Here is a 26967-nt window from a genome sequence, read left to right as displayed (position 1 = left end):
TACCATTTTGTCTAGCAATGATAATGAGGTCTAAACGGCGAGGAACAGTGGCACTGAACGTCTTCAAATAAGAAATTATTAGCAAAATGAGGCAAACCACATAAGAAGGGAAAATATGACAAAAAATTGAATTTTAAATATTTTCTAAAAATAAAGTTAATTTTAAAATGTTTCATTTGCTATTCTTTGCAGGTGGGAGCCACCGTGGTGCAATGGTTAGCACGTCCGCCTTGCACTCCGAAGGTCTGCGGTTCGAATCCCAGGCCAAGCTACATCAAAAAAAAAATTTCAACGGTGGCAAATCCCCCCTCAGTTATGCTGGCGACATTTCCTGAGTATTTAAGCCATGAAAAACTTCTCTACAAGTGGTGTTGTATGTCACGCCGTTCGGACTCGGCAATAAAAAGTAGGTTCCATATTATTGAGCCAATATGAATCGGCGTGCACTCATTGATATGAGATAAGTCTCCCTTGTCCCTTCAAGAATGTTGTGGGAACATATGTACATATGTATGTATGTATTCTTTGCAGGTAAGCCATTGTGCGTATTTGTTATTAACTGGTAAATATACCTAAAATTATTAAAATTAATTTCCCTAGAAATTGTATCCATGAATATGCATATTATTCTAATAACTTACACTACTTTATTGGAACATCCGTTTATCGGATATACACTCTATATTCGTATACTTCTCAGCAAAGATAGTTCTTTTCCGAAATGTTCCAAACCGAAATGTTCTATTCCTGTAACAATTTTCTCGTGCCTACAAATATTGATAGAAATTAAAACTATTGTTCTCTCTTACCACAACATTGTAACCATTTGTTGATTCTAAAAATTATAACTTTTAGACAATAACAATCCATTTACATGCTGTAAACCATTAAATATTTATAAAAAACAACCCCGGCAAATAACAACTTTTGTTCCGACTGTACTTGAAAATTCATTTCTAATGTTTACATAAAAAATCTCTATTAATTATGAGAGGAATACAAAAACAACAAAAGAAAAAACAATAATATAAACAAATCAATGTACACAAGAGAATCATCGGAGAAATTCACATGAAAATTATTAATCACGTGTGATCATAAGTCTTTATTTGATTTTCATATCCTCCTCTCGGTCGGATGGTGTGGTGGGCTTTTAATGATTATCATTGTTATATTATTAAGGTTGGGGGTGTTTTCCAACCTACTGACATGACTGACTCATCGTAATGAGGGAATTTTAAAAATAATTTTATGGAAATTTTTTTGGAAGGTTAATAAAAAGTGATTGGCAAATATAAAAATCTAAGATGTGGGTGAGGAAAGAAGAGCATTATTTACAAACGAAAGACTTCTCTTAAAAGACGGAAATTAAGGACGGAAATTTAGGACGGAAATTCTACCACCTTACTAGGGTTAGGTTAGTCGTAGGGATAGGTAATGGAAAGCAATAATCGATTTGTCGACTTTTCGATTTCGGTCTAAAACAAAAACTGCGATTTTTCGGTCTTGCGATTATTTCAGTTGTCCTAAAACTCGACTTTCGACTTTTTCATAACCGCAGAAAATCGATTATAATCGACTATTCGTCGATTTTTGAGGTTTCTTTTGAAACTGTAAAATGGCCAAAAGTGTAAAACCGCCAAGTCCACGATCGGGGTACACACGATCTGTTTTGACTGTCGATTTATGGGAAATATCGATAAGTGTCAAACTGTCCAGCAACCACAAAATATTTTGTGGTTGCATGGTGAATGACAAAAATGAACGGCCACACTAGCAAGCAACAACAAAGCTGTCATTCAAAACTGACAATAGTTGTGTCTTTTTACTTTTTAAGTAATAATTATTCAGTAACTTCTTTTCAGAGAGTAAGAGAGATTTTACTCTTTGATACGAAAATAGAGAAAAAAGTAAAAAGACAGCATTTAGTAAACTTTAGCAATTTAACATTTGATAACCAAAACAAAAACATTGGCGCCAATGCACGAACGAAAATATAACTTCAAAGCAATGAAAAAGTTCTACAATTTTAAGCAAAATAAATAGAAAATAATTAATATATTAATAAAATAATCAATAAATAAACCTGAGTCGTAATATTTATAGTATTTTTCCACAAAAAATAAGATAAACATTGAGCAGCTGACCATTTGCAGATGATTAAAAAACAGCTGATAGAACTTGCTAAAGGTTGCTGGGAAAAATTCTTTCAGCAACTTTTAGCAATTTCTCAGCAAACAACTGTCAAACTTGTTCTCTCACTTCGCTCTCTTTTACTGAACTTTTGTGTAAAAAGACAGCATTTATGGGCCGATTCCGTACAGCGAGGCGAGTCGTGTCGCCTTGCCAAATGCAATTTTTCGATTCCGTATGGCAATATCGCCTGACGTCGTCAAATTTTGTCGCCGAAATGTTCATTTTCCGGCGACAACAAATTAGCTGTCGCCGTACATTTTTACTAACGAATAAAAAAAAAATAAAAAAAAAATAAAAAAAAAAATAAAAATAACTTGTTATCGACGATTATTTTCTATCGCTGTACGTAGTGCATTTTTTAAATTTTGTCACAGAGACGATAGACGACGCGACATGACTCGCCTCGCTGTACGGAATCGGCCCATTAGTAACATTTCGTAATAATTATTACAAATTATCACGTAAAAAGACACACCTAATGTGTACCCAGCTTTATGGGCAAACTCGAAAATCGATCACAAGATAATCGATTATGCGATTTTTCCTCCAGAAAAAGTCGACTACGATTTTTAGATTTTTGACTGCAAAAAGTCGATTAATTGATTAACCCAAAGTCGACTTACCCATCCCTAGTTAGTCGACTTTTTGATTTTAGTCTAAAGCGTCCCATACACTATAAAATTTTGATGTCAACATTTGCAGTAGTATATGTACATTTTTCAAAATATGAGAATATGTGTATTTTATGGATTGAGGAAAATCAAACCCAATCCATCCGATGAATATGGTTTATTTTCAAAATTGTCAAAAAGAAATTTTGAAAAAAGAAAACATTGTGTGTGGAAAGAAATAAAAAAATTAAGTTCATTCGTTTTTTAAAAGAAAATTTGAAGATTTCGGTTGCAGATTGAAGGCTGATTGAATGCTTTGCTACACACTTATCAAGCACACACATACAGAAGGAGTTCATCGGATGGACAAGCCAATTTGATAGTGTATGGCCCGCTTAATATTTGTATAATATTAGGTCTGTACGATAACCCAAAAATTTGTACAAATTCGTACACATTTTTACTGAATGCTGTTCGGTAACAAAATTATCCAGCAAAAGAGAGGGAGTTTGGAGAAAAGAAAAAGAAAATTTGTAAGTTCGGCCAGCTGACTCTTAATCAGCTGTTCAATGTAAACAACTTGAAATGTTAACATTTTTGATCAAGAAAATTTCACATTTTTTAGATTTTGAAGCGTTGTGGATAGGATTACTGCTTTAAATAAGTCAAATGCAATTTTTAAATTTATGTTTTTGTTCCATTTGTTGTAAAATATCAAAAGAAACAAAAACAATTTTCATACATTTTCGGAAACAGGGTAAGGAAGCATTTTTATGAAAATCCTAGTACATAGTTGTTATGTATGCATCGTTCTTACATACACCTCATTTATTATATTGTAATAGAGTGTTTAGAACTAAGTTTTTAGCACTAAGCCTCTCTCATATTATGAAGTTGTTATTTACTTCTTTCTTTCTTAAACACAAATAAATCAGTTGTTTAGTTATTGAGTAAACTCCAACCAAAGCGTTTCAATACATCACATTGGCGACGAGGTCAAACGATTTTTTTCGTATATACGAACAAGTGTAATTACACATTAGAAAGACTTAAAGAAATTATTATTTCTTGAAAGTTATAACTGGTGTATTATAACAAAAAAAAACTAAATAAATTAAAAAAGCAAAATAACTCTAAAACAACAATAAAGTTTTTACTAAAATTGTTGAACATTTTAAACAACAAAAACTAACAAGCAAAAATAACACCTTAAAAGAAGACAAATTCAAAGAAAAAAAGTGCAACGGAAAAAAATAAAAAAGCAATTATGCCAGACAACGCACAAAGTGGAACCGTTATGATTTACCATCCAAACAACATTCCTCAATTTTCACCCCGCAATGAATCATGGCTGTTATGGAAAGAGAAACTGGATATTCATTTCTCCGAAATTAATTGTACCGAAGAGAATGCAAAGAAGGCTACTCTTTTAAAATCAATAGGGCCAAGTGTTTATGAAACATTACATAATTTATGTAGTCCAGATGCACCAGTGTCCAAAACATTTAAAGACCTTTGCAATTTATTAAAATCTCACTACACTCCACCAGTAATTGTTTTTCGGGAGAGAAAAAACTTTCATACAGCGGAACAAAATGAAAATGAAACTGTAGCAGAATGGCATGCTAGAGTAAAAAAACTAGCACTCTCTTGTAAATTTGGAGACAATTTAAATTCTTTTGTGTTGGATCGTTTTATCATGGGGATAAACAACAAAATATTTGAGCGACTTTGTGAAGAGGATGAGAAAATAACAATTGATGAAGCACTCAGAAAGGCACTTATTATGGAGATGAAGTTGGTGGCTAAAGAAGATGATAATCAAAATATGCAAGTTGGCAACGTTAGAGGAGGTAGATACCGAAATAAAAACTACAATAACCAAAACAAAATCAGATCAAATAATTATGAAGGAAGACATGGGAATAAGCAACCGGATAATCAAAAGAAAACAAACAATGTATGTTCGCACTGTGGATGGAGAAACCATAATTCAAATGAATGCAGATTCAAACAAAGCAAATGTAATTTTTGTTACAAAATTGGTCATCTAGCTTCGGTTTGTAGATTTAAAAACAAAACTGTGAATTATGTAGCTGAATCAGATGTAGAAAGTGATGTTTTTACTGAAAGTAATTTTAATGATTTTTCTATTTACAGCATCAATAGTGGTACAGGTTGTGGCTATTCAACTGAGCTTTACAAAGTTTCAATTAAAATAGATGGAATTCCCTTTGAGGTGGTGTGTGACTCTGGTGCTCCATGCAGTTTGGTATCGAAAACATTTGTTGAAAAGTTGAGTAAAAAGGTAAATCTTATGCCCTGTAAAGATCCATATGTTGATTATAATGGAAACAAAATAGAAGTGTTAGGAGAATACATTGAGAACGTTGAAGTGAATGGAGTAAACAAAAAAGTTAAACTCATAGTGACAAATAATAATAACAGTCCTTTGTTTGGAAGGAATTTTTTAAGAAATTTTAATTTTGAACTTGTTCAAGTAAATTCAGTGGACTCTGAACAATCTCACATTATAACTGAAGAAATTAAAAATGAATTTCATGAAGTTTTCAGTAATGGCCTTGGAGCGTACAAATTTGGTAAAATTTCTCTGTCTATGGACACAAATGCAAAACCAATTTTCTGTAAACCACGTTCAGTTCCTTTCGCGTGGAAAGATAAAATAGAAAAGAATTTAAGGGAGTTAATAGCCAGTGACATTTTAGAACCAGTTGATCATTCAGAATGGGGTACACCGCTTGTACCAATCTTGAAGCCGAATGGTGACATACGCATTTGTGGTGACTATAAGGTTACTATTAATAAATATTTAACGGATTTTAAATATCCTCTTCCATTAATTGATGAAATTTTTGCTGCACTTCAAGGTGGACAGTTGTTTTCAAAATTAGATTTATCTAGTGCATACAATCAATTAATTCTTGATGAAAAATCACAACTTTTATGCACATGGTCAACCCATATTGGCACATTAAAAATGAAACGTTTACCTTTTGGTGTTAAGCCTGCAGCTGCCATATTTCAAAAGACAATGGAAAATCTTTTACAAGGTATACCATTTGTAGTTGTATATCAAGATGATATTACAGTGTCAGGTAAAAATATGACAGAACATATTCGAAACCTAAAATCAGTATTAAATAAGTTAATGCTGGGAGGATTTAAATTAAATTTATCCAAATGTGAATTTTTTAAAGAAGAAATTAATTATCTAGGTTTTACCATTGATAGATTTGGTCTCAAGAAAAACAAAGACAGAATAGTTTCAGTTACTAATGCCCCCACTCCTAATAATGTTTCTGAGTTGAGAGCATTTTTAGGCATGGTTAATTATTATGCAAAGTTTGTCAACAATTTTGCAAAAATGATGATTCCTTTGTATAAATTATTACAAAAGAATGTAAAATTCGTATGGTCTAAAGAGTGTGAAGAAGCGTATAAAAGTATCAAAAAGGAGATTACTTCAGAAAAAGTTTTAATTCATTTCAATCCAAATTTACCAATATTCCTAACTACTGATGCTTCGGATTTTGCCATAGCTGGTGTTCTTTCACACAAATTTAATAATGTTTTAAAGCCTGTAGCATTTGTTTCAAGGGCTTTATCGAAAGCTGAACAAAAATACAGCACATATGAAAAAGAAGCTTTAGCGATAGTCTTCTGTGTTACAAAGTTAAAGCAATATTTAATTGGAAATGTTTTTACATTAAAAACAGACCATAAACCATTAATTTCGCTATTTGGAGAAAATAAAGGCTTACCAGTAATGGCTTCGGCACGTATCCAAAGATGGGCTTTTATACTTTCAGGTTTCAATTATAAAATTGAACATGTCAAAGGCGAATTAAATGAGGCTGATAATTTATCACGAATGCCTCAACTCATAAGTAGTAATATTGTCAATTCCAATGATAATTCTACATTTGTTAATTACATACAAAAAGATAATGTTTTGAATCTTGATTTCAAGGACATATCTAAAGAAACTAGACGTGATCCTATACTTTCTAAGGTATGTGAATTTGTTAAAATGGGTAAACTCAAAGAACTCAAAGATGAACAATTTAAGGCATATGTTTTCAAAGAATCGGAGTTATCTGTAGACCATGATTGTTTACTTTGGGGTTATAGAGTTATAATACCTACAAAATTGAGAAAGTCAATTCTCCAAATTTTACATGAATCTCATTTAGGCATTGTAAAAACAAAAGCATTAGCTAGATCCTTTGTTTGGTGGCCTAAACTGGATTCAGATATTGAATATTTAATCAAGTCGTGTATTCCGTGTCAAAAGCTTATGGCTAGTCCAGAGAAAAGTTTTCTCATACCTTGGAGTCCTACAAGTTCTGTATGGCAAAGAATACACATAGACTTTGCAGGTCCAATTAAAAATTATCATTTTCTTATAATCATAGACTCATTTTCCAAATGGGTAGAAGTTTTCAAAACTAAGGAAATCACTTCCAATTTCGTAATTTCTAAACTTAGAGAAATTTTCTGTCGTTTCGGAATTCCTTATACTATTGTCAGCGATAACGGCAGACAATTCGTTTCTGAAGAATTTAAAATATTTACTTCGAAGAATAAAATAAAACACGTTCTAACAGCTCCTGGACATCCAGCCACCAATGGCCAGGCTGAAAATTTCGTGAAAACGTTAAAAAAATCTATTTATGCAAACTTGTCATCTGATACAAATGAAAATATTGACGTTATTTTAAATCGTTTTCTAATGGATTATCGCAATACTCCACACAGCTCAACTGGTGAAAGCCCAGCAAAACTTTTTATTGGAAGATCAATTAGAACTCGATTTCATCTAATTAAACCACCTCTTGTTAGAGACAAGATAATTGAAAAACAAAATAAAAGTATTTTAAATTATAATGGAAAGAGATCGGTTGCGTTTGAAAAAGGTCAAAATGTTTTCATACGTGATTACACAAACGTTAATTCAAAGTCTTGGGCCCCTGCCATCATTAAAGATAAAACAGGTCCACGTTCATATCAATGTATTCTTTCAACAGGTCGAATTATAAAAAGACATACAGATCAGATTAGGGGAGGAGTGAATGAGTATCAGAATATTGAAACTAAATATCAAAATAAAAATGATTCACCAGATTTACCATCATGCTCAAATGGAAATTCCTCTAATCAAGCTGTTGAAAAGTCACATAATAATAATGAGAAAAATATAGAAGAATTAACCTCTAATCCAGAATGTAATAAAAACATAGACAGTAACAGTAATAAAAATTTGTCAAATTTAAATCAAAATAAGGAAAATGAAAATATCACTTCAAGAGTCTTAAGACCTAGAGCAAATAAAAAATATACTTAATTATCCTATTTTTTATGAATTTAAATTGTATATTTTAATAAAGACTAAACTTTTATTGATTTAAACCGAATACATATGTATGTACATTTGATGTTATGATTATATCTTCCTTTGTAAACGTACATGTATATGAACAAATTATTACATTTGTACATTCACATATAATTAAAATTGTAATTATAAAAACTATTAAAAATCAAATTTAAGTGGAGGCGTGTTATGTATGCATCGTTCTTACATACACCTCATTTATTATATTGTAATAGAGTGTTTAGAACTAAGTTTTTAGCACTAAGCCTCTCTCATATTATGAAGTTGTTATTTACTTCTTTCTTTCTTAAACACAAATAAATCAGTTGTTTAGTTATTGAGTAAACTCCAACCAAAGCGTTTCAATACATCACAATAGTTCTATCTCATATCCCTAATAAACAGTATTACATACAACAGAAATATATTCCATAATACGAATAACGGTAAATTCTATAAAAATTAAAAAAATAATAGGGAAAAAGTGTACATACACCCAATGAAATATTTGGCCTGTTCCCGTACTTTATAAAGTGGTAAAAGTCGTAAAAGTTGTGTACGGGAACGCAAAATGTGTAAAAGTGGTAAAAATTGTAAAAAATTTTTAGTTCTGGAACAGAGCTCATAAGATTACCTTAAAATTTATGGAGTAAGCAATACAAATTTTACATTTTATTGCTTTATCGAATGTCTCTGGTTGTCTATGATATATTTTATACAAAATAGGAACATATTTGTGGATTAATTGCCGTTATTTAATGTCAGACTTCGCGTATGGCTGGTTAAGGCGGACCCTTGCAGATTTCTTTGAGTTTTTCAGTCTAGTAGTTTATGAAACCCCAGAAAATACAGTGGGACTAATAATTTTGGGATCCAACAGCGCTATGAAGTTTTTCTTATGTATGATATATGCTCCTGAGCTTCGCTTAATATACGAATTCCTCATAAATTTTCTCATAAATTTGATAGTTTTCACAACATTCCAAGGGGCAAATTACACGCAGAAGCCTTCGAATTACCTTGTAATAAGGTCTGGTACAATCCTCGAGCATTCATTGAATCAGCAATGTAAAAGTTTCCGACATTTATAGCGCTTCAAGTGACCCTGACGATCATAATACGAGAGCATACTAGTTAACAGTGTAAATTTCATACAAATTTCATTCATTCTTTAGTGGTGCTTTTATTTTGATGCTTTGGAAACTTTAGGAGCCGGTTTGTAGAAAAATGTTGTACATTACTGATTGAATTAAGGTCCAAAAATTTATTACAAGGTAATTCCAAGGTTCTTGCTTGTAATTTGACCCTTGGTATGCTGTGAAAACTATAAAATTTATGTAAAACTCAGGAATTCGTATATTTAGCGATGCTCAGGAGCACATATTATCCATAAGAACTACTTCAAAGCGCTCTAGGATTTCAAAATAATTAGTCCCACTGTATTTCCTGGGGTTTCATAAACTACCAGACTGAAAACTCAAAGAAATCTGCAAGGGTCCGCCTTAATAGTTATACGCGAAGTCTGACCTTAAATAACGTCAATTAAAGCACAAATATTTTCCTATTTTGTTTGAAATACATCATAGACAACCACAGACATTCGATAAAGCAATAAAATGTAAAATTTGTATTGCTTATTCCATTAATTTTACGGTAATCTCCATATTCCATTGGGTGTATGTACACTTTTTCCCTATTAATTTTTTAATTTTTATTGAATTTACCGTTATTCGTATTATGGAATATATTTTTGATGTATGTAATATTGTTTATTAGGGATATGAGATAGAACTATGTACTTGGATTTTCATAAAAATGCTTCCTTAACCTTAAAACCGGAGAATTATAGGGTGTATGTAGACTTTTTTGGTTGACTGCATATGGGAGATATATTTAAATCTGAACTGTTTTCGATATAATATGGGAGTAGTTACTTCAATATGATATAATTTTGTTTTTTTTTTTTTTTTTTTTTTTTTTGTTAGGAGTAGTTCTCCCCCTTGGAGTTATTTTCCATATATTACTTTTTAGTTTTAATTTAGATTATTAAAATATATTGGGAGCTATATCCAAATCTGAACTGATTTCGATATAATTTGGTACATTTAGTCACACATTCCAAATTTCATTGTAATCTGACATATATACCGTGTTTAGTGCAGCAAATACGGGATATCGGATGAGAATATGTATAGAAGCTATATACAAATCTGAACCGACTTTCACCAAAAGCAATAGCGGTCTTCCTATGGCTAAAAAATGTGGTTGGAACATGACGAACATTAAAAAAATGAATTTTCCAAATCGGTCAAGCGGTTCTCAACTGATGCAATTACCAATTTGATTTTTATATATAAAGAAGATTAAATGCACCACATACAATGCCTAACTGCCCCCTAAAAGTGTATAAAAATGTCACATAAAAAAGCCCATCAATAAACTGAAATGACTAAATTTCCCATAATAACCAAATTATATACTTGGAGATGATAATATGCAACGCTATAAATGAGCGTACCATGAGGTACCTACATATCTTATCATCTGACCAAAAAGAAAGAAACACAGAAACAAACAAATGATGACCAACATTTTTGTCATTAGCGATTAACTAATGCAACGAACCCACACGGCATTCTTAACCAATAAAAAAGATACAACAACAACAAAGTGATAACTAAACTTGTTTATATCCTCTAACCAGTTTTTGTTGTCTTTTCTTTTGTATTGTATGTATAAGAATAGAAAGTTCAAATTGTATTTAATGCTCCCGCTTGTTTCTGCCACCTACCTTTGTGTATTGTTATAATGCTTCTTTCTTCGGATCATCATTCTTTCCTCCGAAGAAAGAATCATTAAGTAAAAAAAAAAAACATTGAAAACAGTTCCATTACCTATATTTCCCAGGTAAACTGGTAAATTTCTACGAGTGTATGTGTGTATATTGATAAGACATCACCTACTCATATTTCATTTCTCCTCGCAATGCAGTGTTTTTAATTTCTTTATTTCTTTCATGTTGTTCACTTTCTTTTATACCTATCATTTTTGGATTAAATCTGATGACAACCCACACACACACAATCACATAAATAGATTGGACAGTGGGACATTATTACAAAGATTGCGAACAACATTTGGAAACACATTCAACTCTTGGGAGGTATGTTACAGGGACGTGTAAATATGATTTTAGTTTTATTTAATAGGTTTGAACTGTCAAATTCGTTGCGTATACGTAAAATAAATTCTCATAATGAAGATTGCCCCGGCAAAATGTTCTAATGTAAATATGGTGTAATTGAATAAGTATCCACACTTGTGAATTTACCTAGAGAAACCGTGCCCCAATTTCGCCCATACCTCTCCAAAGAGTTAACATTACCTCTTCACCATTTCTAACCACGGTACTTTGTTAAATAAGAAAAGTGTATAAACAAAAAACTCGTCGTTTGAAATCTTAACCTTATCAGTTTACGGCTATTTCTGTAGTTTAAGCAAACAGCAACAACAACAAAAGCAATAACACCAATGAAACATGAACAAAAAAAAATAAATAAATGATAAAATAAATTGTGTAGAATTTCGAAAAAAAAAGAAATACATGATTTCTGCTAATTAGGCAAAGGTATTAAATAAGCTAAATGTTTGTATGGGTCCGGTGTGAATACTGGTGGTGTAGTGTTCCCAAATTATATGTGATATTTTTTGTGGAAATTACACATGTATGATGATCTTGCAGACCGACCACATGTTATGTTTTTGAGAAACGGAAGTGGAATGCAAAACCTGTCCATGTGACTCATAGATTCCAAATGAAATATTTGAGTTACTTACTGTTATGTAGTAACAGTTTTTTTAGAAAGTAAACACTGCAGCAATTTGAGCAATGTTCAGTTTGTTTGAACTGGGTCCTATATGTTGCAATCGGAAAGGGTAGGCGGTACAAACTAGTAAGAAGTATCAGTCGGCTTTGGCGACAGAGATTGACCCTCTGCCATTTTGAAAGTGGGTCTTGTTTTAGGAATCATTCCCTTCTTATTCATTGCTCCTACCAACCATTTTAGTTTGTCACAGTAGTATGTATTAAGAATTGTTGGATTTTTGTCAGCAAGCATGGAGTTGCCCATGAAAAATATAATATCTCTGAAAACAGGATCACCAGGAGTACTTTCGGTAAAAATTTCAAAGTGATCTTTTGATAGTCCTTTAAATACAGTTCAGCGAGTATTGTACATTGTGACGGAGGTATACGAAGATGTTGTCCGATGTTGACCCTCTGTAACGTGACAAAATGTTCACGTACATAATTCAACAACAACTACCTTTAACATACGGAACCAACCATCCAATGCAATGCAACATACACTACATCGTTACTACCCATCTGCTTCGGAGATAACATGTAATGCAAAGGATAAGTGCATTCCGGTGTAACTTTACAACGACCGCCGTCAGTGCTTACCACTAATAATTCTCATTTACTTCATACTTTAGGTCACTGAAGTATATCGGAAATGGTTGAGAATGGGGAGCTTACTACTGCAGGGAGTTAGCTACACGGGTTGGCACAAAAGAGTGTTGTAAATCCGCCAACTTACACTACGGTGCTAAAGCGTTAGGAATACTTTTTGAGGGCTACACATTAAGTTGTGGTGGTTAATACATACACAGGGCTTTCGAGTCAGCTGTTCCACTGGGCCTTCGGGTCAGCAGTTCCACTGGGCCTTCGGTTCAGCTGTTCCACTGGGCCTTCGGGTCAGCAGTTCCACAGGGCCTTCGGGTCAGCAGTTTCACAGGGACCTTGGGGTCAGTAGTTCCACAGGACCTTCGGGTCAGCTGTTCCACAGGGCCTTCGGGTCAGCTGTTCCACTGGGCCTTCGGGTCAGCAGTTCCACAAGGCTTTCGGGTCAGCTGTTCCACAGGACCTTCGGGTCAGCTGTTCCATAGTTAGAAACCAGTAGCGCACGGTAGAAATTAGACCATGACATTAAACTAATACCCTAACCCATCGTGTTTCTGAACATCAGCAACCGAACGCCGAACTCATCGTGCTCCCGACATCGACAGCCATCGTATTCCCGAACATCAACTGCCGAACTCATCGTGCTTCCGAACACCGACAGCCACCGTATTCCCGAACATCAACTGCTGAACTCATCGTGCCCCCGAACATCAACAGCAGAACGCCGAACCCAAATTCAATAATCGACTGCCGCACGCATCGTATTCCCGATCACCCACAGCCAAGCTCCGAATACACCGATTAAATCAAACGTCGATCCCACGAATGTCACCTACCCATCACGTCGACCAACTACAGAAGAACCCTGATCTGTGAACCGTCGTCATAACAGCAGCTCCCTGGTCATATATAACCCGTCTTCCTGATCATCTATAACCCGTCATCCCAATTATCTATAAACCGTCATACCGATTATCTACAAACCGTCATCAACACACCAGGTTCCCGACAATTTACGAACTGTCGGCAAAATCGCCCGGATTCCGACATCAACAACCATCGATCCCGACGAGTCGTCAGAGCAAGGATAACCACTGCCTTAATATGTCCACACATCACGAAGCCTCAGCTCACGATTCCCAGTCCACCTGGTCACCTTCACGCCAACGATTAATCCATAATCCATACCAATTCAATATATTCTTATCGTATTTATCCCCGAGTAGATTGTAATCTAGTGTTTAATCAATAAACTCCGAATTAAACCCCCAGGAAAAGGGAGAATACTAGTCTTCTCATTTCATAAGGTTTAGTGGGTCCTTATGGAGACCCTGGACACGACTGGTCTTACCCCAGCCAACGAGAAAACCACGTTACACCTCTAGGAGGTTGACGTACATTTGGAAGAAATTTTACTATGTGCAAGGATTGGTTAAATCGGATACTGATTTCGTAGCTTATCATACTTATCGGCAATTTTTTTTACAACTTTTGGTCTATTATATATGGAAATATGGACTTGCCCCGAAAAAAAACTGTACCACCTTAATAGAAAATTTGTTAATATGGGGCACCGCCCTAGAAAATGCACGAATGTTTCCGCTTCTCCCATGTTGCACATGGAGCACCTCTGCTCATTCGTAGTCCTGTACCTATTGTGATTTAGCCAAAACAGGTCACCTCTAGCCTTCATTATGAGCGTGATATATTCTTGACTGTAATTCTTGCTGCAATAGATGGGTCCGATGCTAAAGTCTAGGAACTTGAATAATCTATATTCACTCTGATTAGCTTTTTGAATGTGTAAGTTGTAAGTCCTGTTCTTCATTTCCTGCAGCAGTTTTTTGCTTGCATCTGTCCAATATTTCTTACTTGTGTTGACATTTCTGTTGCATACATTATGCTCGTCCAATCTTAGCATGTAATCTTTGTACCAAGAAATGTTTTTGTTGCGTAGTTGTAGTGCAAGAATGTGTGGCAGTCTATGACCTTCAAGATCAAATAAAACTTTAGATAGGTAATTTAAGTGAAGCGAGTACGTATATATAAATCCCGGTTCGTATGCCGTCTCCAGTGCGATTATGTAATTCGGGGTGCTTTCTGGTAGTCTTAATATTCTTTTTATGTAATAACGATACAGTTTGTCGACTTCTTCAAAATATGCGCCTCCCCATACCTGTGCTCCATAACTATAAATGGATCGACAAACTGATAGAAACAGTTTGCATTTTGCGGTTAAGTGTATTGATGGGTTGGCGATAAAAGTTTTCCAAGTCGAGTTTAATGCCATTTTTGCCGCCTCTTCTTTTTTGATAAGATGCTTGCTAAAGGATAGTTTTGGGGTTAATACAATTCCTAGGTATTTGTACTCATTGACAATTCGCAACGTTTCTCCTTTATATGTCCATTTTTCGTTTACCGCAAGTTTACCTCCTCTTCTAAACACCATAATTTCAGATTTCGCTTGATTCACTTCCATTCCCCATCTTTCGCAATATGTTTCCAATTTTAAGATCATTTTTTGCAGTGTATTGGGATTATCGGCCATTATGACTATGTCATCCGCGTACATGAGTAGTCGGATGTTTTTCTTTTCAATATAAAGTCCTCCCTCTAAGTGTTCATGAAGGTCGTTAAGGTATATTGCAAATAAAATGGGCGATAAAAGACAACCTTGTTTTACTCCAGTTACGGTATCAAAGTAATCAGACAGCTGGTTTCCTGACCACACTGCTGACTTGGTATTCTTGTATATCTCATCTACGAAGGTTCTTGAAAGAAGCTCTTAAATACCGAAATATGCTAATAAATGAATTTAATTATTAACTGATCAAAAAAAAAAAAAAAAAAACTATTTTTATATATACAAATAAATTACTCAATTCTCCAGCTGACGGTTTTAAATACAACCATGCTGAATAATTTCTTTATTTACTTTACGAAATAAAATTGTAATTGTATTAACTATTTATAACGATTTTTGAAAAATAAATAAAAGAAATTGGAAAAAAAATAAATAATAGAAAATTTTGTGTGGACGGTAGTGATATAGTCCATATTCCATTCTGATCTAATATTTTAAGATATATTACGATGTGCAAAATTTGGACGAAATCGGACCATTTAAACGATTTTTTTTTAATTTTTGTGAGGGAAGTAACCGAATCCATCTTCGACCTTAAGGATGTACAAATTTTGGACTCAATCGGTTCAACCAACAACCAGTTGGTCGTAGGGGATTTTATAGATTTAGGGCTATTTTCTCCGGAAGTATGAACTTACCCCGAAATAGAGTTGTACCGTCGTCAGTCATAAGTTCGACCGGGCGGAACTTTTATACCCTCCACCAAGAACTGTATTGATGTGGATAGGATAAATTTCAGGTGAACACTTTTATACTCTCAACGAAGACGAAATGCCACATTTCAGCCAATTCGGTGGGATAAAGTTGCCACAACCTTCGAAATACCGAAAATCGGATGGAACCATTTATTGGGTCTATATGAATAAGTTTACACATAACGACAATTTTTTGTTGTAAATATTTATATTCCCAGCGACGACTAAATGCCAAATTTCAGCAATTTCAGTGCGATATTAAGGGCCACAACCTTCAACATACCGAATATCGGGAGGTATCGTTCTATGGGGGATATATTAAGACGTGGATCTACACCAACAAATTTCAGATGAAAATTTTAATATCTCTAACGAAGACAAAATGTCAAATTTCAGCCATTTTGTTTAGGTATTTCGACCACAACCTTCAAAATGCCAAAAATCGGGAGGGCTATATGAAAGCCTGGACATATGCTGATAATTCCCTTCAGAATGTTTTGTACACCCAACGAAGACTAAATGCCAAATTAAAGCTATTTCAATGCGATATTGAGGCCACAACCTTCAAAATACCGAAAAACGGGAGGGGCCATTCTATAAGGGCTATATGAAGACATGGTCCTATATCTGCTAATTTCTGATGGAAAGTTGTATATCTCCATTGAAGACAAAATAGCAAATTTCAGCCATGCCCTGAAAACACTTGTACCTTCGTAATGGAAGCAGAGAATACAAGTCAGAGTGGAGGTCTTAAGCTGCACGTTTTCGAAATTTTGTGTGGGAGGTACCCAAAGGAATGGACCGATATAATCCATAGTCGAACCCGTTCTATGCCTGAAAGTGATATTACCATATACAAAGTTCTTACCAATTCGGTTGTCGAGCGCACCATTTTAGCGAACATTTTTGAACTTTTGTGGGGGAGGTACAGGAAGGAGTGGACCGATATGGCTTAGTTTCGAACATAAACTATGTTTGGACAAATACTTCGAATGCCAAAGTTTGGACTCGATTGCATGCTTTGTTCGAGAGTTATCGCGGGCACCAGCCAGACAGACAGACGAACGGACATGTCTAAATCGACTCCAAATTTCCTGAAACATATTTCGTGCAAACATACTTGGGGTCTAAACCCGTTATTTCGGTGAAGCACATTTTTGGTCATATCAAACTGTATATACCCTTTTTAGCCCATAAATATAGTTCGAGAGATATATGAAGAGGTGACCCAAAATATTGGTTAATTTCAAGACCCATAACTCAGAAAGTATTGTCACCCATTAGCAAAAAAACGTACTATGACTACACGCTACTAAAATTTCTACACGCCTTAGTAAATCTTGGAACAGGATCTCATGGGAGCCATTCCTTTCGATAGTTATAATGGCAAACAACCCCGTGTTCCGACCACCTCAGTGTACCTATCCTGATAACATCTGTGAGAGACTGAACAACTATTTAACCGATCTTACCACCTTTTTCCATTCGAGGAATATGCAGATTTCTTCCACAAAATCAAGATCCACTCTGTCCACCACAAGGACAGCGCAGTTTGGAAGAGAATTGAATGTCGTGGTCGACGGTAGCAGAATTCTGACCACAAATTGTACCAAAATTTTAGGGGTCACATTCGACACTACTTTCACGTGGTGCGCGCCCGCCACAGCTATCTGCGACAAACTGAAAGTAGGTCCTCAAGTCTCTAGCCGGCAGCAGATAAAGTGCAGATAAAGAAACCTTGTTGACCACATATAACGCGATAGGTCGGTCTGTGGTAAGCTATGCGGCGCCAGTCTGGTCCACGAGATTATGTGATACGAATTGGAAAAAGATTCAAACTTGCCAGAATGCCGCCCTGAGAACAGCAAAAGGGTGCCTCCTCAAATCTTCAGTGGACCATATACATGAGGAGGCAAAGATTCTTCCAGTAAAGCAACACAATGAGATGCTTTCGTTGCAGTACCTGCTTGGATGTTACCGTGTGAGCCATCCCAATCACAATCTTGTGGGTAGACCCGACACATACAGGCAGATCAGGAAGGATATCCATGCTCTGGAGGGAGAGGTCCAACGATACAGGAGAGAACCCCTAGATCAACAAGCGTATCAAGCAGGTTTAAATAGTATTCACACGGATGCAGTTGCCAAGGCCTTACGCAATTATAGTGTGAATAAAGTCCTCGAAATACGTCCCCCATCTATTGCGTCAGCTGCCACGACAAACTAGAGTAGTTTTGGCTCAACTACGCTCGGGAAATTGCAATCGCCAAAATTCTTCTGGCATGGGCCCGCACGACACAAAACACCTTTTCAACTGCCCAGCCAAACCTACTCATCTAACTCCAGTGCATCTGTGGTTACATCCCATCGATGCAGCCACTTTCCTGGAACTGGAGATAGACCCAGAGCCAGATTGAACAGAAGAACGAACATACAAACATATGGTCTGTTCCAGTACTGCACATTTCTACACATTTTTACTATTTTTTTCGATAACATAAAGGAAAAATCGGTTATCGGAGTAAAAATGTGTAGAAATGTGTAGTACGGGAACATACCTATTATAACAAACACTGTTACAACAACTACAACGGGGTCCTTTATAAAAGAAGAGCTAGTGTCTTCTATTAATGAAGAAGACTGATAATTTCAATTTGTCTTCTATACAGGGATCCCAAGTAGTCTTCTATAGCAGAATATTCCGGGGTCCTAAAGAAGAAGGAGACCGGATGGTCCTCCATAAGAGTAACCCAATTTGTTTTTGTATAAAAATACTAGGTCGTATTGCATAAAAGAAAACAAAGTGGTTTTCGGTAGAAGAAGACTTGGTGGTCTTCTTGGAAAGCCACTATTCAAGCACATCAATTGGGGTTTTCATCAATAAATGTTTATTCTATGTGTCAATTTGTGTACAATGTGTACGACCTAAATACATACATATGTACATATGTATGTATGTAAATGTTAGAAAATAAATAAATTGGAATTTTGTATTTAAAAATTTCAATTGAAATCATTCTACCTTAAATTAAATCCCCTAACAACTACAATAACTAAGAAATTATATTTAAAATATAATTATTTTTTATACAAACACTGACTTGTTTTCAAAATGTTTTTTTTTTCTGTTTTAAGAAGTTGTTTTGTTTACATAATACTTGTTGTTGTTGCTTTTGAATTGCTAATATTGTTACCCTGATGATTTCGATGAATTGCCAAGAATAAATCGCTACGCTTCGCTTTTTAGTAGCATACAGGCATATTTGGAATAGTAAGGCGGCAATGAAATTGAGGGAAGGTCACCCACTCAAATCGGTGAATTTTTATTTGTTTATATTTTAGTTGTTATTGTTGTACACGTTCCATGTTGTTGCATGGAATGGGAGAAACAAACTTTTCGTTTTTTTCTATGTATGTTTATTATTTTTACGTTATGTACGTTGGCGTTTTTTTCTGTAAATGCTAATAGAGAGTGAAAGAGAGACGGCTGTGGTGGAATCGATAGTTGATGAAATTTTTATTGTTGCAATGACAGTGAAAAATGGCTAATTTTTTTGTTTTTAGCATTCCTCAAAAAGGGAAAAATATTCATCATTAGTCCCGTACGTCCTTCCGTCCGTCGTATACATGTCAGCGACTCTTCATTTATTTCCTCTCATATTGAATTAATTAATAACAAAATGCTAAATTGAAAACAATATCTCTCTATTCAATTTATTTAAATTGTTTATTGCGTTTTAAATGAGTGTGAGTATGTGTTTGTTTGCATTTGTTGTTAGTGTTAGTAGTATGGGTGTCCACCAAATTACATTAATTGACAGAATTCGGTTATTGATAGGTAAAATAAAATGCAACCTGTTGGGCCGAGTTTTTTTAAATGTCTAAATTATCTATTTGAAGTAATTATGCTTAGGACAAATCTTGAAAATCGATGTTAAGCCAGGTTTCAAATATTTAAATTCTCAGCCTTTCAGCTAACGAGGGAATATAAATTTTGGTACGGTCAAAGATCTAAATAATGAGTTCGGACCACAAGTATGGCGAAATCCCTTTCGAGCCGTTCGTCTGTCTGACTGGTGCCCACGATAACTGTCTAATCAACCGACTTTATCCAAGCACATATCAAGTTTAAACATGACCATATCGGTTCACTCCTTCGGGTACCTCTCCCACAAAAGTTCAAATTTTTCGCTAAAACGAGAGTTGTCTTCCAAGCAACCTATGTTTGGTCCGAAAATTAACCATACACATGTCTCAAAACCAGTACCAACTTAAACATGTGGCTGGTGAGCCGTCATCCTACTAGCTACATGTTCATTTTCGTCTTAACTGTTATTTTGGGAGCATGAGTGTTAGAAAGAAACCCTTGATTATGCTTTTGATTCGTTTGTCACATGGTGGATGAGAGACCATAGGTCGATGTCAGTGTGATGCAACGGGTGCCATGAATAAGTTATTTTTAGTCATGATTCAAGCCAGACCTCTCTGAGGGAGTATAACGATAGGGACTATTTTGCATCGTGCTCATCATTTGGATTCCCAAAAAATCTTCGTCGTCGTCATCAGATTAAGAAACACTCCGAATTCTCCCCAACAACAGTACCAGCCGCAGTCACTAACACCCTATCTTCTGCAGTTCAACTGTCACGGAAGATCAAAAAGATTGTGGATTTTTTGAATCGGAGAAGAAAAATTGTGGTGATTCATGAAACGAAGCTGAACGAAATCTACAGTCTTCGGAATCGTGGTGAATACTACGTACTTCGTTTTGATGGTGCGAGGAGAGAAGGTTGCAGACTTCATAACAGCTGTGCCCTGCGATATTCGCCCAGGAGATTTGAATGTACATCGGTGTTGTGGTGGATACAATGTAATACTCTTGAATTGTACGAGAAGTGGATGTTATAGCCTTGCAACCCTATTGCAGCAGTCTACCCAGTACAGACCTATCTCGCTTGGGCTTGACTCTAGTTACCCATTTTGAAGTGTATGGCGGTAGCGCTCAAGTGTGGAACCGCCGAGTTTGAACTGCTGAATGTGTATATTCCGCCGATTAACGACGGTGTCCAGTGTTAACCGGCTGATATCAGACCACTAATTGGAAGGCGATAGCAGACTCCAGGATGATAATCAAGAGCTATGGCAGCGCTGGCGAGTTTGCTTCCAACGGGATTAGAGTAAACCGTCATTGTTCATCTGACATCATCGTGTCACTTGGTTTGTCGAATATTGTGACTTGGCAACCCGTAATTTACCTTGTGTCGAATCGCCTCCATATCCTCATCTCCATCAATAGACCATCCGACCTCATAACCTCGGCAGGCAGTACTTTCCTTAACCAGAGGTCAATTGGCAACGATTCAGAGTATTCACCTCATGATAACAAAATATCTCTTGAGGTCCGAAGCATTTTTGAGTTCCACTTCGGATAACAGAAGACCTCTTAATGTCTTCTATATTCAACAAAATATCTTTGAGGTCTTCCACATACCACAAAGAATACTTCAAGAGATTTTCTATAGACAACATAAAACTTCTGGGGTTTTTTCATAATCTCTTCAGGGGGACAAAAAGCCTGATATATATATTGTGCCTCATCTTCATCAATAGACCATCCTACTTCACCCCTGAACGCAGTACTTTCCTTAACCAAAGGCCAATTTGGAAAGATTCAAAGAATTCACCTCTTGGTGGCAACAGAATACCTCTTTAGGTCTTCTCTATACAACAGAAGACATCTTGAGGTCTTTTATACGGAACAGAAGCATGTTTGAGGCCTCTTAAAGTCTTCTATATTCAAAAGAATACCTTCGAGGTCTTCCACAAACAACAGAATACTTCGAGAGATTTCCTATAGAAAACATAATATCTCTAGGGTTCAAAAGACTTTTCGGTACCAGAGATGATTTTCGTATGTCAAATATTTGAAATAAGACATTATTTCCCAGCAGAGGAACCCTAACAACAACTGGTGCAACATTGGAACCAGTAGTAGTAAATTGTGAACAACGGATAAGATGATCGGACATCTGTAATGTTTAACAGCGTTGTTGTGACAGATCCGAAGAGTTGTACAGATCCGAAGGGTATAGAGAATAGTTTTACATTGTTTGCGATCTCTTCCATCCTAGGAGGAACGACCAAACTTTATGATGGGTTGCAGATGTTATCGGAGGTGAAAAAATTAGTCAAGAAAAATTAGACCTAACGGTATATGAGTAAAGTCCTCAACATATATTTAGTCATACCAATAGTTCCAGAAGCCTGGAAAATGGACAGGGTGGTCCCGCTACTGAAGCCGGCAAGGATGCCAGCATAGGTGAATCATAAAGGCTGATCTCACTTTTGTCACCAGTATCAAAGATACTTGAGGCTATACTTCACCCCAGCATTGGAGTGTGCTATCCAGCTGCGGACCATCGACAAGGGTTTCGGAAGCAGCATAGTGCCAGAATACACCATTTTCGCACATACTAGCCGAGGTCTCAAACAGAACAGGCCGTGCCATAGTGATGGTAGCATTGGACCTGTCTAATGCATTTCAAATGTCGAGAAGTTACACCCTTCAGTATAGTTTGAAACGTTCACTCACCAACTACATGTGTGGTCGACAGTCATACGTAGAGTTCAGAAACTAGAAGTGCACCTGGTGGGGGAAATAAATATGGAGTTCCCAAAGAATGGGGTAATATCTTCGGAACTTTTTAACCCCCAACATAATGCAGTTCTGCGCTACCGGACGGCAACTATATCAAAGTTGCGTAAGAGGATTATTGTGCGCTCATAGGCATCAGGCTAGAAGTCCAATCGAACGTTGATAACATTTGTGTCAGGCTAAATGCTACGCGACTAATATGAAACGAAGAATAAGTCAAGAACCACACTGTACACCACATGTACTGGGGAGATGAAGCTCCCATTGAATGTGTAGGTCGGAGAGCCAATAATTCCGACCACTATTTACCCCTAAATCCTGTGAGTCACATTCTACAGCTTGTATAAGTTGTCCGCACATGCCTCTGTTATCTGCGATAAGATGAAAAGTTTTTGTCCATTCAGTAGTATCTGCTTGGGTGCTATATGCAAAACCATCCAAATCACCAAACGTGTCAGGAAAGATCTTCATGATTTATAGAGTGAGGACCACATACACAAAAGATTAACTGTAGCTCAAAATCAAGCATACTGATGCAGTCACGGAGGCCATAGGAACCTATCGTATGAATGCCGTCCTCGAAGATCACCCACAATCTGTGGCATCGGATAACAACGGCTGATACTGTCAAGCGCTCCACGCTGTTTGAGGACATCGAACAGACCACCCACTCAATGTCAAGTTTGAAACTTTGGATAATCTACTACATGTGTGGACGACATGTGCGGGAACAAGAAGTCCAAGCCCCGTATTGAGATCGTAACGCACCTTCCCTGATGTCATTTATGAAAGGCTGAACCCCTATTTGACTGATCTTGCAACGTTTTTCCCCGGGAGGAATATGCAAATATCCGCCACTAAATCTACGGCCACTCTGTTTACCACATGGAAGGCAGAGGTGTGAACAGAGTTGAATGTAATGGTCGATGGTAACAGAATTCCGACCACAAACTACCCCAACATTTTAGGGGTCACATTCGACAGCATGTTCATGTCGTCCGCGCATTCCACAGCTGAGATGTAGAAACAAGGTTCTCAAGCCCCTAGCCGGCAGAACTTGGGATTTAGATAAAGAAACCTTGTTGACCGCATATAATGCGGTAGGTCGGTCTGTGGTAAGCTATGCGGCGCCTCATGGTCCACGAATACAAGTGCAACGCCATGGGGAAATATTCAACCCTGTCAGAATGTCGCCCAGAGAACAACAAAGAAACCTTGTTGTAAGCTATGCTGCGCCAGAGTGGTCAGCGAATATAAGTGCAACGCCATGGAAAAATGTTCAATTCTATCAGAATACCGCCCAGAGATTTGCAATAGGGTGCCTCCTCATGTCTTCGGAACAACCTCCTCTGGACCTCCGGCCACCCTCCTCCGAATTTCGGAACAGCCTCCTCTGCACCTCCGACCACCCTCCTTTGAACTTCGAAAGAACCTGCTCTGGACCTCCGACCACCCTCCTTCGAACTTCGGAAGAACCTCCTCTAGACCTCCGACCACCCACATTCGAACTTCGAAACAACCTCCGAACAACTTGCTCTTTCCATATTCAGTCCACAGGAACATCAAAACGGCAAAAATATTTTGTTCACTCGATTTTACTCTTCGAGTAAACTCGTACTCTATTTCGAGTATTTTCACTCGCACTCTTATTTTTAAACCAAGAGTACTCGCGAGTGCTCCCAAATAAAACAAAAGAGTGGAGTGTAAACTTCATGTAAAACTCTTACTCTTCGAGTACTCCCACTCGCAGGTATTTTTCACTCGCGAGTAAAAACGAGCAAAACGGACTTTTTACTCACACTCTTCTAGTACTCCCACTCGCGAGTAAAAACGAGCAAATCGGAGCTCTGATATTTTTACAGTTCGAATCATTACCAAGTGTCTTTGTTGGAGCGACCTTCTAATTGGGCGCCATTCCTTTGGAAAAGGAATGTTTTGTGTTAGCGCAATGTGGATTTATTGTTATACCACTAGATTAGAGAACACATTAGAGGTTGTTTACACTATCTATCAATTTCATATGTGCCGAAACTTTCCATCGTTATACAGTCGCTAATATGTGCAATAGTGGGAATTTTCCTTATGCCATTTTCTTTTTGCGTACACACCAGCAAAATGCAGTGAAATTACGTCTCCACATTGCTATGGAATGTTTTTATTTCGTGTCATATGACATTGATAGCTAGTATAAACTACCTCTTAACCAATCAGCATAACCAATTTCGACAAGAAGTCGATTCGAAAGCTTTTTTCCGACTTTCGGACCAAACCCTGACAGTTTGCTTTTCTCGGATGATGTGTGGAATCTTAATAAAACTTTTCAAAAGTTTATAACATATCACAACCTTTTGTAACTGGTCCTTCAATGGGTTAACATAAAATAGAATTTCACTGAACCGTGGTGTGGAATGCACATTTTATAGGCCACCACCAACCACCTTGTTAAACACTGTGTCCCATATGCCGCATATGGGTCTCATGATTTGAACAAAAAATACATTGTTGTTGGTGTTTTAATTTTCAATTATTGGTGGACTATGGATTTCGTACGTTAGGTCGCTCTCATTCTCACTCTTTCATTCTCTTCACAACACAGTGTCGCTTCAGAATTTGTTTGTATGAATGAATGTGGCCGGCTGGCTGGTGGATTGATGTTCAAATAATATGGGCATGGATGGGCGACGACGGATAGATGTTCGGTCGGTCGCTCGATTATCGTTGTGTTGTTTGTTAGTCTGTCGGAGGGAGGGACAGTCTCTAAATTGTTTGTTTTTGGTGGTGGTGTTCAGAGATTCACTTTGACTCGAACTGAATGATGCAATTCAATAAAAATTTGTTCAGTTTTGGTGTTTTCCAAATGACGCCGAACAAACGAGCGAGCGGAGCGTATTTGTTTTACCTTCTTACAGCATAAAATTGGATTTTGAGAAAAATTAGAAAAAAACACTTGCTTGCACACACTCACACATAGACAGACCAGCAGCTACAAATTAGTTTTTGTGGGATTTTTGCCGTGCAGCCAGCCGCTACTCTGACACATATTAAATCATTACATTTTTTTTTTAATTTTTTTATAGCTTGATGAATAGCGCGGTGGCAGTTACAACAATTGCCGCTGCCCTGAATGCGTCATAAGCATTTCCTTCGATTCACACTTACTTCATCATCATCATACATTTTGTTCAATTTCATTTCACATCTCTATTCGATATTCATTTGATTTGCCTCTTTATTTCAATGTGATTTCGCAATCACAAGGCCTGATTCCATTTCAAGTATTTCAAAGGTATTGGGGGGAAATCCCACCTCCTTCCATTGAAGATTTTTTCACATTTTTCCATTATCTTATTCTCTTTTATGGTGCTTTCTTATGAATTACAAGACAGTTTTAGTTAATTTTGTTTTTCTTCTTTTGTGTTAAGAAGTCGTTGACGTTTGGCCCTTACCTGTCGGTTAGTCGGTCGGTGTTTGCTTGATGTTATTCTTGTTTCTGTTTTTTTCTTCTTATTTTATTAAACCGCACAATGCTGCTTCGCTTCACTCTCCCTCTTTGCGTGTGTGTGTTAATTCTCGTTTTCTTTGTTTTCTATCTTTCTTAAAATAGTATAACTTTTTTCGGCTAATTTTTTTCACTTTTGTTTTTTATTTTTCCATAAAAAACTCTAAAAAATGCTGTTAAAATTCCGCACTAATTTTTATTGTAATATTTTTTTTGCAAAATACCTTATTTGAGCATTTAATACTTGGCTATTAAAAAATAGTAGTAGTCGACGTAGTAATTTGTTGGATACTACTCATAAATATTAACAAAAACAAAATCGAATAGAACGAATTTTGTAAATTACCCGCACGTAATAGCCGCACTTCTACACTTCACGGGTATCACTGAGATACAAGATACTGTGGCGAGCGGATTGTTTGTGAAAACGCATAGAATTTTGTATCTGTGTTTATTTCAGAAAGCGGCTTATGCGTTTGTGTGGGTGAAGGAGAGGGAGAGCGTGAGAGAGAAACAGGGTTGCCGCCTCTTATCTTAAAATGATCCAAAGAAGAAAAATATGTTTTTAAAGATTTTTTGAATGATTCAATGAAAAAACTTACCTGTATTCCGTCGTCCGATCCCATACACCCACGGATGATTTAGTGCATTTTCAGCCAAGATGTGTAAAATATGTACCTGGAAATTTGTGAAAAAATTGAGATAGCGCTTGAGATAGAGCTTTTTGCCGGTTAACCTTCTTTATAATTATTTATTTGACGTTTGCGCTATGGAATTGACATTGGGCTTATAAAATCCGGTTAAGTG

General features: G+C 36.3%; 1 protein-coding gene across 2 annotated transcripts in view; it reads right to left on the bottom strand.

The window, feature by feature from the left end:
- The window catches only part of MAPk-Ak2 (MAP kinase-activated protein kinase 2), a 48245-nt gene extending 21636 nt beyond the window's left edge, over positions 1-26609 (bottom strand). Inside the window, exon 1 of one of the 2 annotated variants that reach the window (XM_073974391.1) lies at positions 26108-26609. The gene's annotated coding sequence lies outside the window, so the exon portion shown is untranslated. The remainder of the gene's footprint in view (positions 1-26107) is intronic. The other variant, XM_073974392.1, reaches the window with a different exon arrangement.
- Positions 26610-26967: the final 358 nt, after the last annotated feature.

The sequence above is a fragment of the Musca autumnalis genome, unplaced genomic scaffold, assembly GCF_047663935.1.
Source record: "Musca autumnalis isolate F117 unplaced genomic scaffold, ASM4766393v1 scaffold_3, whole genome shotgun sequence".
Classification (NCBI taxonomy): Eukaryota; Metazoa; Arthropoda; class Insecta; order Diptera; family Muscidae; genus Musca; species Musca autumnalis.
Note: the sequence above shows the minus strand (reverse complement) of the source record. Positions and strands in the feature narration are given on the sequence as shown.